We start from the raw sequence: 14,980 nt of genomic DNA, 5'->3' as shown, positions 1-14,980 counted from the left end.
TCTACTAGTTTTACATGAGTTTCATTGAATTTGCAATATTTGAGCATCCTTTCTCCAAGCTTTTAGAAGCATTTGGCAAACAAGGTTTAAAGAGGCATTTTAGAATATATAAAGAGAAAGACTGATTGATCATCATCTGCTACTCATCTTACTGTTCCGTCCTCACACCTCATCAGTGTGGGGAGCAGAGCTTTCAGTCGCTCTGCTCCTCGGCTCTGGACCTCTCTTCCTCCTGCACTAAGAAATATTGACACCCTCTCCGTATTTAAGACACAGCTCAGAACACATCTGTTTAAACTGGCTTATTCGCTTTAATGCTTATTTTATCTGTTGTCACGCTCTGTTTTGTAATTTTAACTTATTTTATGTATTTTATGACTACTGTTCCTTTCTTTTATTGTGTTTTTTGTAAGGTGACCTTGGGTTTCTGAAAGGCGCCCTGAAAATAAAATGTATTATTATTATTATTATTATTATTATTATTATTATTATTATTATTATTATTATTATTATTATTATTATTATCAGGTTCACCTATTAAAGGAAAGAAGGAAGAGAATAATATATTAGAATCACAACACCAAATAAACTGCACAAACCTGCTGGCAGCATTTACAGTCCATGCTTTCCTAAAACAGACACAAGTCTCATTAAAATGACTACTTGCAGTGTTGGGGAGTAACGGAATACATGTACCGCCGTTACGTATTTAAAATACAAAATATGAGTAACTGTATTCCGTTACAGTTACCGTTTAAAAAGGTGGTATTTAGAATACAGTTACTTTGTTGAAATAAATGGATTACACGGCGGTACTTCCCTGTTTCATATTGTGGCGGGTCAGGACTGTTTGGGTTTTGTTTGACAGCTACGTTCTGTTGTTCCAGGCGGCAGCGTTACGGTTGCCATGGTTACAGGGTGACGCTCTCTCTCTGTGTGTTTCCTGGGTGAGAGAGGCCTTTTTGTTGTTGTTGTGCTAAGCTAACAGGCAGAATGCTACAGGTATAGCGCTAAAGAATGTAGCATCATAGACAGTGTAGTCCGTGCTGCAGGGAGAATGGACTGCCATACACGTTATGTGTCTGTGAGCGAGGGAGGGAGAAAAAGGAAAAGTACGAGCTGTCGTCGAGCAAAAACGGGAGCTGGAAGCATGTAAATATAATAATAACCACTGCAGCCAAGAAGAGAGCCTGACGAGCCCAGCTGTAAGTAAGCTATTAAGACTCGACTGTACACCGTGTTCCTGTTTTCCTCTGAAACAATAAGTTCCGTTGGAGCAGCCTTTCAACGCCTCTCTCTGTCTCTCGCTAGTAAAGTTGACCCAGACAACAAAGTAAAGCTAGTTTTCAGCTACGAGCCCGACACAGAACCCACCGTATTAGCCAGAGGTCCCTTTACTACGGTTCAGAGCCGCGGACCTTCTGTAACAGTAATAAATCACAGCAATAGTACATTCATGTAGTTGTAAACAGCATGATAATATATCAAGTAATCCAAAGTATTCAGAATACGTTACTCTCATCGAGTAACGTAACGGAATACGTTACAGAATACATTTTGGGGCATGTAATCTGTATTCTGTAATGGAATACATTTTAAAAGTAACCTTCCCAACACTGACTACTTCCATATCTTATGGGAGATTTAAATAAGTATTGTTTTGACCAGCTTTGACCTTAGATAAAAATGTCTTTTAATAAATATTGGTGAACAAATAAACTCCTTACGGTTTCCACGCCGGTCTGGTGGTTTGGAGAAGCCTTCTTTTATCCAGCTACACGTTAGAAGGTTTTGTCACAGCTCCTGCTATTTCTTTTGTGACTAGAAACATTTATGGATGGTCAGGCTGCTGCACACCTATAGAAACACAAAGCTTTTTCTTTCTTTCTTTTTTCTTTGTTTTTTGCCACCAAGCCATTTGTCGACTTGCAGTCATTTGACAAAGATTGGTATGTGCCCAACTTGTAGATTTTTGTCTAACATTCTTACTCATAGTCATTTTCATGGGTTTGTGCACACGATTGTTGTCGTCATTATTATTATAATTGTTTTTGCTGTTGTTACTTTCATTTCTTGTGGTTGCATTCACTTGTTTATTATAATATGTGTTGCACTTAAACCACAGATGGATAAAACAGCAGCTTTACCTAATGGTTTATTCCAGCCCCACATGAGCTTAGTAATCAGTTATTTTCAATTGGCAAAAGAAAAGTCGTCAAGATGATGTGCAGAAATAAACACATTTTAGGCTGTTCTCTGTTGCTACGCAGGATGCAGTGGTCCAGATGATTATTGTTATTTTACTGTCTGGGCAGGAAGCTGAAATGTCTGAACTCACAGTGACTGGCACGCATACTCAAACACCCCACCATGAGAGGGGGTTACACAATGTTATCTCACCCTTGACTCAAATGCCCACACACTGAATGAAGGATTTTTAAAAAGTTGACGTTTTCTTTCTTCTAGTTTCGAATTCTTGCCTCATTGCTGTTTTTTTTGTAATAACTGACTTACTTAAGACACACTCACACTTTTTCTTCAGTTGTTTTATCTTTCTCTCAGTGTCCCACTCCCACGTTTTCCCCACACTTCTCTTTCTTCTCCATCTCTCTCTCTAAGGTTGTGGGGGACCTGTAGAATCAAATGAAAGAACCCATATCACCCTCACTCATATAAAAATACATAGTGTTTAAATGGCGGGAACAGCTGCACACACACACATCAATCACTCACACACATGCACTCTGACGACCTATAAAGGCTGTACTTTGTGTGTCAGTGGGTGGCACCAGCAAATACTCTAGTGTTAGAAAAGCCTTACTGCTGCAGAGGTGATAGAGATAAGGAGAAGGAAATAGCTAACTGTCCTAAGAGTCAAAATCTCTTCTCTAGTACTCTCCATCCATAGGAAACTGGGATCTAGAATAGGTAAAGTAAAGGCTGTGTTTTGCACTGCAAGATTCAAATATAATGCAGGAATTTAGCCTGAAATGCCTGAAAGTCCAACATAGATTACGGGAGGGTAAAGTGAAGAGCACAGTAATGAAGTTTAGAAGTCCATGCCATACCTCCTTTTTCTTAGTTTTTAAGATTCCTAGCGGTTAAAAGCTTCATTCTTACACCAAATGGAAGTTTGGTAGAGATAAAATGCTGATTGATGGGTTAACTCCCTGATGAACGCTTATATACCAAATTTTCTTTGGAGTTCTTTTGAAGGTAAAACATGACTAAGTCAGGAAAATAAAGATCTCCTTTGACTCAAAGGAAATGCCTCCATTCAAAGACTGAAACCAACCAGCTGATCTAAACCACAGCTATGGGGATACTTGAGATGATTGGCTATAAGATGAACAATGTCACAGGAAGCAGTACCCTCCATTGAGAAGGAGACTAGAGGCTAAGTTGAAGAAAGAAGTACAACAAGCTATCCATACCCAAAGCCTTAGAAACTGTTAAGCAAAGACTCAGTGTTGGTTAACCACTTTAAGAGGTATATCAGAGCAATAGAACTCAAATGTTCTCCACTGAAACATTATACTCTCAGAGGCACGTGAAGAATATAAGAAAAGCGCCACCAAGACTGGAGACAGAGCAATACTGGAAGAGCATATGAGAGAAGAATGCAACACATAACAACAATGCTCAGTGGCTAGCAGATCTAAGAGCAGACCAAAGCAACCTTCCTGAACAGCGACCAGTAACCATCACAGCCTGGCAACACAAATGAACCAGCAGCTAATCCATCATATGTACCTGGAAAGGCTAACTGAAGGCCAGACCATCCGATACCATCCAAACCCAACCAATAACTTCCCTCAACATAACTTGGAAGGGACAAAACACCAGCTAGACAGAATCACTCCAGACTGTAAGACCAGACTGACCAACCTGTTCATCGTTACGATTAACTACAAGAAAGCGTATGGCTCAGTGCCTTAAACATGGATTCTGAAATTCTTAGAAATAATCAACAGGACCGTGAGATCCATCATGAGGAATGTGATGTCGATCTGGCAAATGACGCTACAGGCCAACTTTAAGTCAACTGCACAGGTCACCATCAAGTGTGGGATTTCCCCAGGAGATGTTCTTTCTCACTGCTGTTCTGCATAGGCCTGAACCCCCTCACCCCCCAAATTAACAAGATTGGCTATGGATAGCTATAAGTACCCTGGGGAGGGCATTAGGAGAGACGCACCTGCCAAATACCTGGAGAGAGTAAGGTTAATGCTGAGGTATCAGCTGAATGGGAAGAACAAGATCAAGACTGATGCCCTGGCAGTTATTAGATACCCTACTGTGATAATAACCTGGCCAAAGGAGATAGAAGTCACTGGCATAATAAATGTAAATGGACTGATTCTTATATAGCGCTTTTCTACTCTCCTGGAGTACTCAAAGCGATCTATACAACATGCCACATTCACCCAGTCACGCAAGCAGTTTTCTAAACTTTTAGTGCTTCCTAACAAACATTCATACATTGGAGAGCAGCTTTGGGTTAATATCTCGCCCAAGGATACTTGGCATGCAAACTGGAGGAGCCAGGGATCAAACCACTAACCTTCCGATCAGTAGATGACCTGCTCTACCTCCTGAGCTACAGCCACCCCAACACCAACATCAAGACAAGACAGCTCCTTGTGATTCATGCAGGGTTTCACCCCGAATTCAGCACCCTGACACTGTACACTAAATAGAAAGAAGGAGGCCAAGAACTAGTGAGTGTCAGAACCACTATCCAGAATGAAACAACAAAAAGCAAAAAAAAAAAAAAAAAGATGGCCACAACTGATCATGGGCTTAATGAATACTTGAGGTAACAGAAACCAGTGAAAGAAGAAGAGCAAGGACAGGTCAGAGCCATATATACCATGGCTGATATAAAAGAATTCTAACAAAGCTGGACTGAAAGACAACATAGAAACACTAATAATGACACCACATGAATGACCTCTAAGCACAAAGGCTCATAATGCAACTCATAGGATGTTGAACATCCAAATACAGACAGACAAGTGGATAACCAAAAGGACATAGTAATGATAGAAAGCAACAGACAGTGCATTGCATTTCTCTTCCTCTGAAGCAGTAAATTGAACTGATGCCAAAGAGCTGGATTTTGCCTTTAGATCATTAACAAACTGGCTGGTTTTGTGCTGATTCACCACCTTTCTTGTGATCATTCCAGCCTCGTGCAGGTCTACAATATTGCCCTTGATGTCCTTTGACAGCTCTGGGGTCTTGGTGGTGGAGAGGTTGGACTGGAAGAAAGAGACTTTCTGGACAGATGTGATTTGTACATTTACGTTGAGATCAGGAGAATCTGTGATTGACTGATTGCTTGACTGCTTGGTTGGTTGATTTTAATCCAGTCTGCGTTGGGCTCAATGACACACAAATCAGTTTCTAACTTTAATGTAATGTGTTTTTTCTGGAATTCTTTAAATTCTTTTATCTTTCTCATTAACATAAAACTACCATAAAAATTAAACACCTAATTTCTTTATAACTGAGAACACTTAAAAATTCAGCAGGAGATCAAATGACAAGTTCCTTCACTGCATAGAGACAGAATTTTAACTCCTGGATGATTCAAGTCTTACTTTCTTCATTACGTGGCAGAGCCAACATCTCACTATGATTGTACAAGTGGGCTAATCTAAGCAAAGCTTTGCACAAACGTCATCATACAGCCATTATTAACATTTATGTTTTAATAAAATATGTATAATAAATCCCAATTCTTTTGATTTTTCATTTCATCATCCCCATACACATTTGATGTTATGTTCTCCAATTTGTATTTGTTTTCAACACGTAACTTAATTGTCTCCAAAATTTGTATCCACAATGGAATTTTGGTCCAGTAACCACTAAGTAAGGAATGAAGGATTTTTTGAAAAGTTCCCCAGACCTGTCAAAAATGAATTTTGCTAGTAAGTATGACAAATAGTGCAATTTGATCCATGTCCTTTCTCATCATCATCCTCACTCCATGAGGTGAGATCTTGCATGGAGGAGAGATGGAGTGCTGTGGCAACCCCTGAAGGGGTGAGGCTAAAGGGGGCAGCTGAAAGAAGAAGAATTTTCCCCATCCTTTTGTTGTTGTTGTTGTGGTTGTTGTTGTGAACCCCTGAATGAGGTGAAGTATTTAGAATGTAGCAGATACACATACGTCCAGTAGTGAAATATGTGATAAACGCTGCAGTATTAAAGATTAAAGATAACACCACATTTTATATCCTCATCTCCTAGCTAGTAGCCTCTGTGCCAAAATCAATACTCCATTAACCTCTATGGAAGATGATGCTTATATCATTAGCTTCTATGTATGTTTAATGATGATGTTGATGTATAGATTAATAAAATATTTAAGCTGTGTATATAGTTGTGTGTGTTAACACTAAATTAGTTCTTGGGGCAGATGACCGCTTATCTTTATATTACAGTGTCAAATGAGCTCATAACAAAGGCTGGTTTAATTGCATGACAAGAAATAAAGCATAATGTTGCAGTTTTGCCGCACCTAATTCCTTTTGTACTTTTCTATGGTTCATACAAGTCTTTTCCTCATACTCAGTGTCGTTTAAAAAATCATCAGATACTGTCTTTATCTTGTGCAATTTAATTTCAATTTAATTTCAATTTATTTATTTTGTTTATTTGGTTTATTGCAGGAAAATAGCATGCTTTCTTTGTAGATGTAATGTAAGCATGTTGTTAAAAATGTTTATTACTATAGAATAAAATTATATATTTTTTAATAATAACTTCTTAAAAACAACACGTAAGAGGCATGTTAATTTTTCAGTTGAACATTCTCAAAAAAATAAATTATACTAAATTCCAAAGAAAATTTTTATTATTTATTTATAATGGCACGAATTTAAAAAATAAAGAAAAATGTTGCATTTAAATCTTCTGAAGTGAAAAACTGAAAATATCACTCACATTTTTATTAAATTATTTGTATACATTTATTTAGCCAACCTCTATACGTATATACACTCTATAATAATGTAGTTATCAAAACTTTGGATTGTTGAGGTACAAGTGTGTGCATGCGCCACCCCGTATAATATGTTTAATCCCACATTCTCCACCTGTGTGTCTGCCGAGAGCCTCACTCCTTCTACCTTTGGTTTATACAGCTTCCTTGCTGCATCCACGCACACACAGATGCGGTGTGTATGAGAAAATAATGAATTATATTTTTGTCATAACTCGCGCCCGAAAAAACAAAGAGGGGTCATGTGTTATGAGTCGTGTAGCAGTTTTGCTACGAATACATCCGTGGTCATGAAAGCGGGGAGTCTTTTATCAGTGGAAATGCAGAGAAAGAGCGAGGGAAAGGCGTGTGTGTGTCAGTCTGTGTTGGTGGCAGTGGGAGTGTCTCTTCTTGGGCCCGCCTCCTCCTCTGCAAATCTACTCCACCAGCCTTCCAAATGCCGAGCTCCGCAGCCCCGCCCCTCCTACCGCTCGACCCAACACACACTCTGTTTTCTTCATTCTCAGTTTCAGCCAATCCCATTCTTCTCTCTGCTCCCTCTCGTCCTCTTGGCCCCGCCTCCCCCTCGCTCTCCCGGCAAGAGAGCTTGAAACTTACAGAAACGAAGCGGTGGAGAGAGAAAGAGGAGAGATCGAGTTAGGCACGTCGGCACACACGTAACAGAAGTATCGGGAGGGTCGGCGCTTATACACGGTACCGAGAGTGATACGAGAAGAGACTAAAGGAGCAGAATTTTAGGATTTCTTTATCTGGGAGAGAGAGAAGAGGAAAAAAGGTAGAGGGAACCGGGGTGCTGGGTGTTCTTCAGTCTCCATCCCTTCCAGAGGTTGTATAGAACAAGAAGTCAGAGAGAAGACTGAGGCAGTCCCACCGACGGGGAAAGAGACAAGCAAGAGAAAACCGGGCTTCTGGTGTCTCCAGAAACAGAGAGAAAAAAGCGAGAGAAGACAGCCGGAGGTACCCTGAAATTTCCCTGGCAGCGGGGCGTCTCTCATGCGAACCTGGGAGGATTTATGGTTTTTGTGGAAGCGTTAACCCTTTAAGCAGGGCGAAACTGGAGTACTCCCACAGACAAGGTATGCGACCGAATTTATTTATTTATTTGTTTTCTTTTGCACGGTGCGCGCGCGTGCGTGCCTGTCACCGCCTTTTCTGGGTATAACTGTGCGTGCTCGTCTTTTGCAGTTGCCCGGTCTCCAGTCAGTCGCTTGCCATTCTGTAAATTCACTGACTGAATGTAAAGTCGTCGGCAACACAAAGCAGCCAGTGTTTGCGCGCGCGCGCGTGCTGGTCTTTGTGTGTTTGAGCGTGTTCACGTATCGCCAGAATGAGGCCTCATAGTTTGATTTGGTGAGGAGGTGACAAACACATGAACACGGTGTAATTGGTCTGTTTGAGCTGTCTTCCCCTCCTGGCTGCTGTCTTTCTTTTGTTTGATTATATTTGATTTGCCGGCCTTTCTGTTTCTTTCTGTTTGTGCTTCTTTATAAAAATTGTGTGCCGTACTTTTTCAGGCACTTAGGAGGCTAGCCAATCAGACGAGCGTTTTCGGGTAATAGGACGACTTGTTAATAGGCACCAAAGTAATTTACTGTTATTTTATCCTCGCCATACACGCCTGCACACACACACACACACACACACACACACTTTTATAAACATGTCATGACTCAATCGTATCGTAAATATTTGCTTCAAGGTCTGTTTTTGATTTTGTGGCCCTTACATATTTCAGGATGGAAGGGGAATACCCAATCCGTGCGGAGGAGGACAAACTGATGTTTCTTTGTGCTGACTAATTTTCTTCTTCGTTTTCATAAAGAAAATAAAAGTTGCCTGTATGTGATGGGGAAGTTCCTGTTACAGAAGAGGGCAACGTGGGGTTGTCTGATCTTGGTGTGAATTGATTAATTACAGATCGATCTATCAGGTTCTTCTGGATGAATTTACAGCCACAAGTTGTATTTTGGTGTTCAGAGGTCAAATCCATCCTGTAACCAGACTGAAGCTGCAGCTCTCACAGTGATAGTTAAAAGTTTTTTCCTTCTTATTTGATTTGTTCTTTAATGCCTTTGATGCCATTATTTTAACCACAGGCTGGTGTGAATCTCTGCATCGCTATGCAACTACGAAACCGGGGTGATTTTAAGGTCTTTTAAAAATGCCACTTTTCATATAAAACTTGCGTCGCTGCTGTTGTCTTCCTAAATGATACGCTGCCAGTGTCAGTGAAGCGGAAATGTTTTTTTCCAGGCTTTGCTTGTGTTACTTTGTGTGTTCCTCACAGTGGCAGGAGTGTAATTGTCTTTAGTCAAAGTCAACCTAATATCTTCAGGTCAGTGGTTTTTCTTTCACCGCTCGCTGAAGACAACAACACATCGCTTCTTTGTCGCTCACACACCGAGTTTTGTTCATGAACTCTGCCAGCATTCCTCCTCTTCAGTCCTGACTTTGTGTTTGGAGCTGATCTAAGCTGCAGCACAAAATACAGAGTGGGAATCAGTGTAGGTTATAAAGTCGTTCATTGCATAGCTCATCTACTGTGAGCAGCACAACCCTGCCTGTGTGCATGTACACATCAGGAAATACCTGAGCCATATGTATCCAACACAAAAGCTCTACTATGAATTCTAGTATTGCAGTGCTTCATTTTAAACATTATGTGTGTGTGTGTGTGTTATCTTCATAAGTTCTACTAATATTTTCTGCTCATTTTAATCGTATGAGCAAAGCATTAAGGATACTTTATCAGGCTTAATGATGCTCACATTTCTATTCTGTGAGTAAATAACAGAACAATTAACTTACACTGAAAACTCTGGTTTACACTTGTTCATACACGCTGTGTTGTCACCTTGACAATAACGTTTAAACTACACATAATTCAGTAGAAGTGGACTCAACTCTGGGAAGTATCACCCGATCTTATTTGGCAAAGGTGTGTGTGTGTGTGTGTGTGTGTGTGCGTGTGTGCATCCGCTGGGTTGAGGTGAGGTTATGGTGGCTGGACTGGCTGCTGCTCAGACAAAAAGAGAAGGAGGGCTCTTGCTTTCTGTCTAATTGCTTCCAGAGACAAGATTTGCATTCCTGTCTCTCTTTCTCACTCTCGCAGTGTCTCGCTGCCTCCCTCCCCCTCCCCCTCTTCCCTTTACCTTTTCAATTGGAAACATAAGTTTGGAGACATTCCTGAAACATGCATGTGAAGCAAAAAAGGAAGTGGGTGATGGATTAAAGGAATTAACGTGTCACTGTGAAATTAAATATGCTTCAAAATGACTGTGGATGGACGAACGATAAAGGACTGTAGTAGAGAGAAGAACACATGCAGCTGATTAAGAGCAGAGCGGGCCTATCAGGGATGATAACGCCAGAGAAAAATAAATAAATGAAAGCAATATATAACTGTATCATATCTTAATCAGATCGGCTGATTGCAGCGCTGCATTCCTCTACTGTGGCCTGAAGATGCTCGAGCTGAAGCAATTCAAATCCCCGTCTAGTTTTACATCTTCTGTTTGTGCTGCGCTACATGCAGTTGTGCGTTCTGTGAGTGGGTGAGGACTTGAAAAGATTTTGATAACGATGTCATGAATAATGGCAAAAAAAGAGCTTCGGTAAATCGTTTTCGTCAAGACGTCCGTGTTGGACTAATAAGAGTTTACTGCGTATATTTGACATGCATATCAAGGCTTAGGTTTTCTTTTTGCTTATTCTCTGGAATGTTTGAGTGAATTAGGAGGACTTTGGGTTTGAGACCAACCACTGGGAGAGACAAAGCAGTCAGTCAAGCAGCACAGACAGCTGCAGCATTCCACTGGTGGTTACATTAACAGGAAAAGCACCTTTAAGGTCTTTTCATTTATTTTGCACGTTTTTCATTGTGTTATCTCACTTGTTGAGATGCTTACACAAAGGACTCATTTGCACATATAAAACACACGTTGATAATTATCGCTGTCACAAAGGCTGAATTACTTTGTGTTATGACAACTGCGCTGCAAAAACAAAGGAGGCGTATTTGAATAGATGTGAATCCTTCAATTTCTTTTTTTTAGTCTTTTTTAACTTTTTCTTTTTGTAACAACTGAACGAAACGAACTTCTTTTGAAGTGTTTTGTAACAAAGTAGTAAATTCTGTATTTTAATTTTTTTGATCTGTCATTATCTGATGTTGAGCTTTCTTATTTTGCATCATCAAGAAAATACGAGGTTTCATAGGTGGTGCTCTGCTAAGGGCAAATTGATGGTGCTGTAGGTGCGTTCGTGCTTCACCCTGCAGAGCTCGGTCTTTGTTTCAGTGTTTCCAGTGAAGAGCGCTTTTTTCTCTGCAGGCTTTATCAGATTATAATAGATGTATTTGCAGATTAAGGGGACAGAGTGTGTGACGGACTGACCGCTGGGGCAGACAATGCAACCAGCCAAGCATTATATGACCTGCTGGGGCGCACACACATGCATGCACACAGAGGAATTCAGCTCCCTGCAGATACGTACACATTCACGTGTGCACTCATGCGTGCACTTCATGAACACATACATTGTCCTCGCCCGTACTGTGTCTCTAGTCCAGGACAAAAAAGGCTGTGAGTGTGTGTGTGTCTGTGTGTGTGTGTGTGTGAGAGAGCCACAGGATGAGAGAGTGATAGGGATAAATGAAAGAGAAGAGTAGGAATGAGAAGTTTAGGAGAGTTAAGTTCCTGAAGTTGTGAATGTGCACTCATTCTATTGTCTCTCTATCACTCTCTCTCCATAAATAGAGCACTATCTCCTAGCAACAAGGCGTTGTGGAGGGATATGTGAGATTGTCTATGATATAGGGGTTTGTGCGTGTGTGTGTTTGTGCGTGTGTGTGCAAAGCTTGAAAAAATTATGAAAGTCATCAGAAGAAGGGCACACACTATGAAATCCAAGTTAAGGAATGAAGGTGAGATAGTAGCCTGCACTTCTGTGTGTGTGTGTGTGTGTGTGTGTGTGTGTGTGTGTGTGTGTGTGTGTGACAGTAGTAATTTTCCTGATGGACTGCATTACTCTAGATGGGGCTACTACTCAGAAAATAAAAGTTTCAATTACTGCTAAAGTGCCTCAGACTGCCACACCTGCACACGCACGCTGATATATTGTATAACATTATTATGCGTACACGAGCAGACACTAGCATTTACTATAGTTCTCTTGTAACACTCACTAGGGGACACACAATGGTCTGGCTCATTCATATTATTTTGACCATATTTTTCCCTGTTTTATTATTTTTCATTACATGCAAAGATGTGGGCCTGCAGGGCCACAGCGACAACAGCAGTCTGGAGAAATATTCAGTCCTTGAAGGGCTGCAGCATGAAACAATGAAATGCTCATTTATAATAAAGGAAGTGACGTGCTGGTAATTAGGCTTTCTGTAACAAAGGAAGTCACAGGTACTCAGGGTGATGTATTTGTATTGTTTTTATATAATAGTGAAAAAGAACAGGTCACTTAATATGTCACAAGTAAATGGCTTGGGCAGTATACATCCCACAAATGGATGATCTTGTTGTTCTTATCTCATAAGTGATATGAGTGAAGATGAAGCAGCGAGATGTAGAATCCCATCAGAGAAGGAGATTCAGAGTAGTCTACACAAGGTTACGAGAAAAACACGGCTGAGTGATGAGGTGTAGCCTGACTGGTCCTTATCAGAGACCCAGTCCAGATGGTGTGCAAACAGCACCTCCTTACTTCATCCTCACCCCCCCACAGTATGCAGGAAGACGTGACCTGAGCTCTACAATATAAACTGTCCCGGCTTTGATAAAAAGGCTGCCTGTGACACCGATAAAAGCTTTACCCAAAGTGCAACACTCACTGCATCGCACTGTGAGCAGGTCACCAGCCTATCACAGGGCTAACAGAGTGACAGAGAAACCTCAGCCTGCATATGTAATAACATTTCCCCTCCTTTAATACGTTTGTCACCCTTAAGCAACAGAAACCAGCATGAACAGCATATATGCATATAAGATGCCACATCGTATATGCAGCATGAATTCAAGGTGCAGTAACAAGTGTCAGGGCAGCAGAAGGTCCCAGAACAACGCACAAGAAACTGATGAGGAGCATGTCTTTAATTAAAAACTAGCGTTGTAAGGGGGGCTGGTGTTTTCGTGTGCAGGATGAAACTCTCAGGCCTCCTCAGTAACTTTTATAAAACAGAAACAGTCTCATGGGGATTCACACACACACAGAGGTGATGCACAGGAGCCCTCCATCATTCCTTTCAGCTCTTATCTCGCTTCTCTGGGAAATGAAGACTGAATGAAATGAAGACAGACGATGTGATGGTAATATGAACCATGAGAACCTGGTGTGTGTGTGTCTGTTGTTGCACTGCTGCACTGTGTCATAAGCATCCTGCAGGGAACCGTTTCTCCTCTTTTGTTTATGCTGAAACCAGATCAATGAAAAAACGGTGACAGGTAACCTGCTGATGTTATTGTTCATGTAAAGCATTTCATTGCTTCAGCTACAATCAGTAACAACGTGCCATGTTTGTTGTTTCTCAGCCATTTGACTGTGAAAATGTGCAAATTGCATTGTTAACTCAGTATGGGAGTACGATTTGGACGGCCCATGGTGTCATTTGTCAGATGGACAGAAAGGTGGACTAAAAAGCTCAGTAACACTCTTAAATCCTCACAGGCTTGTGTGCCTTGAGGCTTTTGCAGTTGATTGCTCACTTTGTTAACTCGCCAGTTTCTTTTCTCTTGAACCCCCTCACTTCCGCCCCAACACACACACACACACACACACACGCACACACACATGCACACACACACACACACACACACACACACACGCACACACACACACACATGCACACACACACACACACACACACACACACACACACACACGGTCTCAGTGAATCTTTGCTAAAATACGTTAACAAAATTGTGAAAATTACAGCATGTCGTGTTTATACCATTTTGCAAGAACCATATCTGTAATCTGCTAATGTGACTTTAAATTCAAAAGTGGTGCAAAGTGTCCTTTGATATCTCTCTCTCTCTATATATATATATATAATAGGGGTGGGGGAAAAATGGATACTGTGTAGCATGGTGATATTTTGTTTGCTAATAATGTATCGATACAGGGACAGCAGAAATCGATATTTTGTTACAAAAAGGTTTTTGTGCTCTGACTTCAGAGCATGTTGATCCTTTTTCTGAGCAAGAATCCTGACATTCCTTCACTGTCCAAATGTGTTTAACTTGTTTTTGGCAGCAATAAACATGACAGTTTACTTATTTTAATTTAAGACATGTTTTATTTTAATTAAGTTTAAAACTTTTTTATTTAATGTAAAATTATATTTGTTTTAATTTACTTTCAAATTCTTCAGTTGCTGAAGGGGCTGCATAGTTTTCATAAACTGCATAGTTCAGAATAGCTATAATTGTACCAGATGGTTGATTCAGTTAAGTTGGACTAGACTGTAATACAAACCGTTCAGTTTGTCAACAATCAAACTGAAATGAGAGAAAGACTGAGTGTGAGACTTTGATATTAGAGAAAATGATGATTGATAAAGTTTACCTTTATGTACAGAATCTGAATATCGCAAAAATATTTTTAAAAAATTGCAATAATATCGTATCGTGGGTTAAGTATTGTGATAATATCGTATCGTGGGATGTATGGTGATTCCCACCTCATATATATATATATATATATATATATATTAGGGGTGCAACGATACACAAAATTCACAGTTCGGTTCAATACTTTGGTGTTCGATATTTCAAATGTCATTTATTAAAATTATAAATATATATTTTAACTCAAAAGAACAGTTTTTAAATTTAATGTTGCTGAAACAACAAAGTAATAAAAAATAAATCTCTCTGATAGAGAAATCACTCATCTTTGGAAAAGAGAGTTTATTACAGAGAAATGTCTCTTTCCAAAATAAAAGCTCTACTATAC

The 14,980-nt window shown here is 40.2% G+C and overlaps 1 protein-coding gene across 8 annotated transcripts in view; it reads left to right on the top strand.

The window, feature by feature from the left end:
• tenm3 (teneurin transmembrane protein 3) overlaps positions 1–14,980 on the top strand; it is a 796,285-nt gene that overhangs the window by 587,182 nt on the left and 194,123 nt on the right. The window lies entirely within an intron of this gene.

This window comes from Neolamprologus multifasciatus, chromosome 6, assembly GCF_963576455.1.
Source record: "Neolamprologus multifasciatus chromosome 6, fNeoMul1.2, whole genome shotgun sequence".
Taxonomy (NCBI): Eukaryota; Metazoa; Chordata; class Actinopteri; order Cichliformes; family Cichlidae; genus Neolamprologus; species Neolamprologus multifasciatus.
This window is presented reverse-complemented; position numbering and strand designations above follow the sequence as displayed.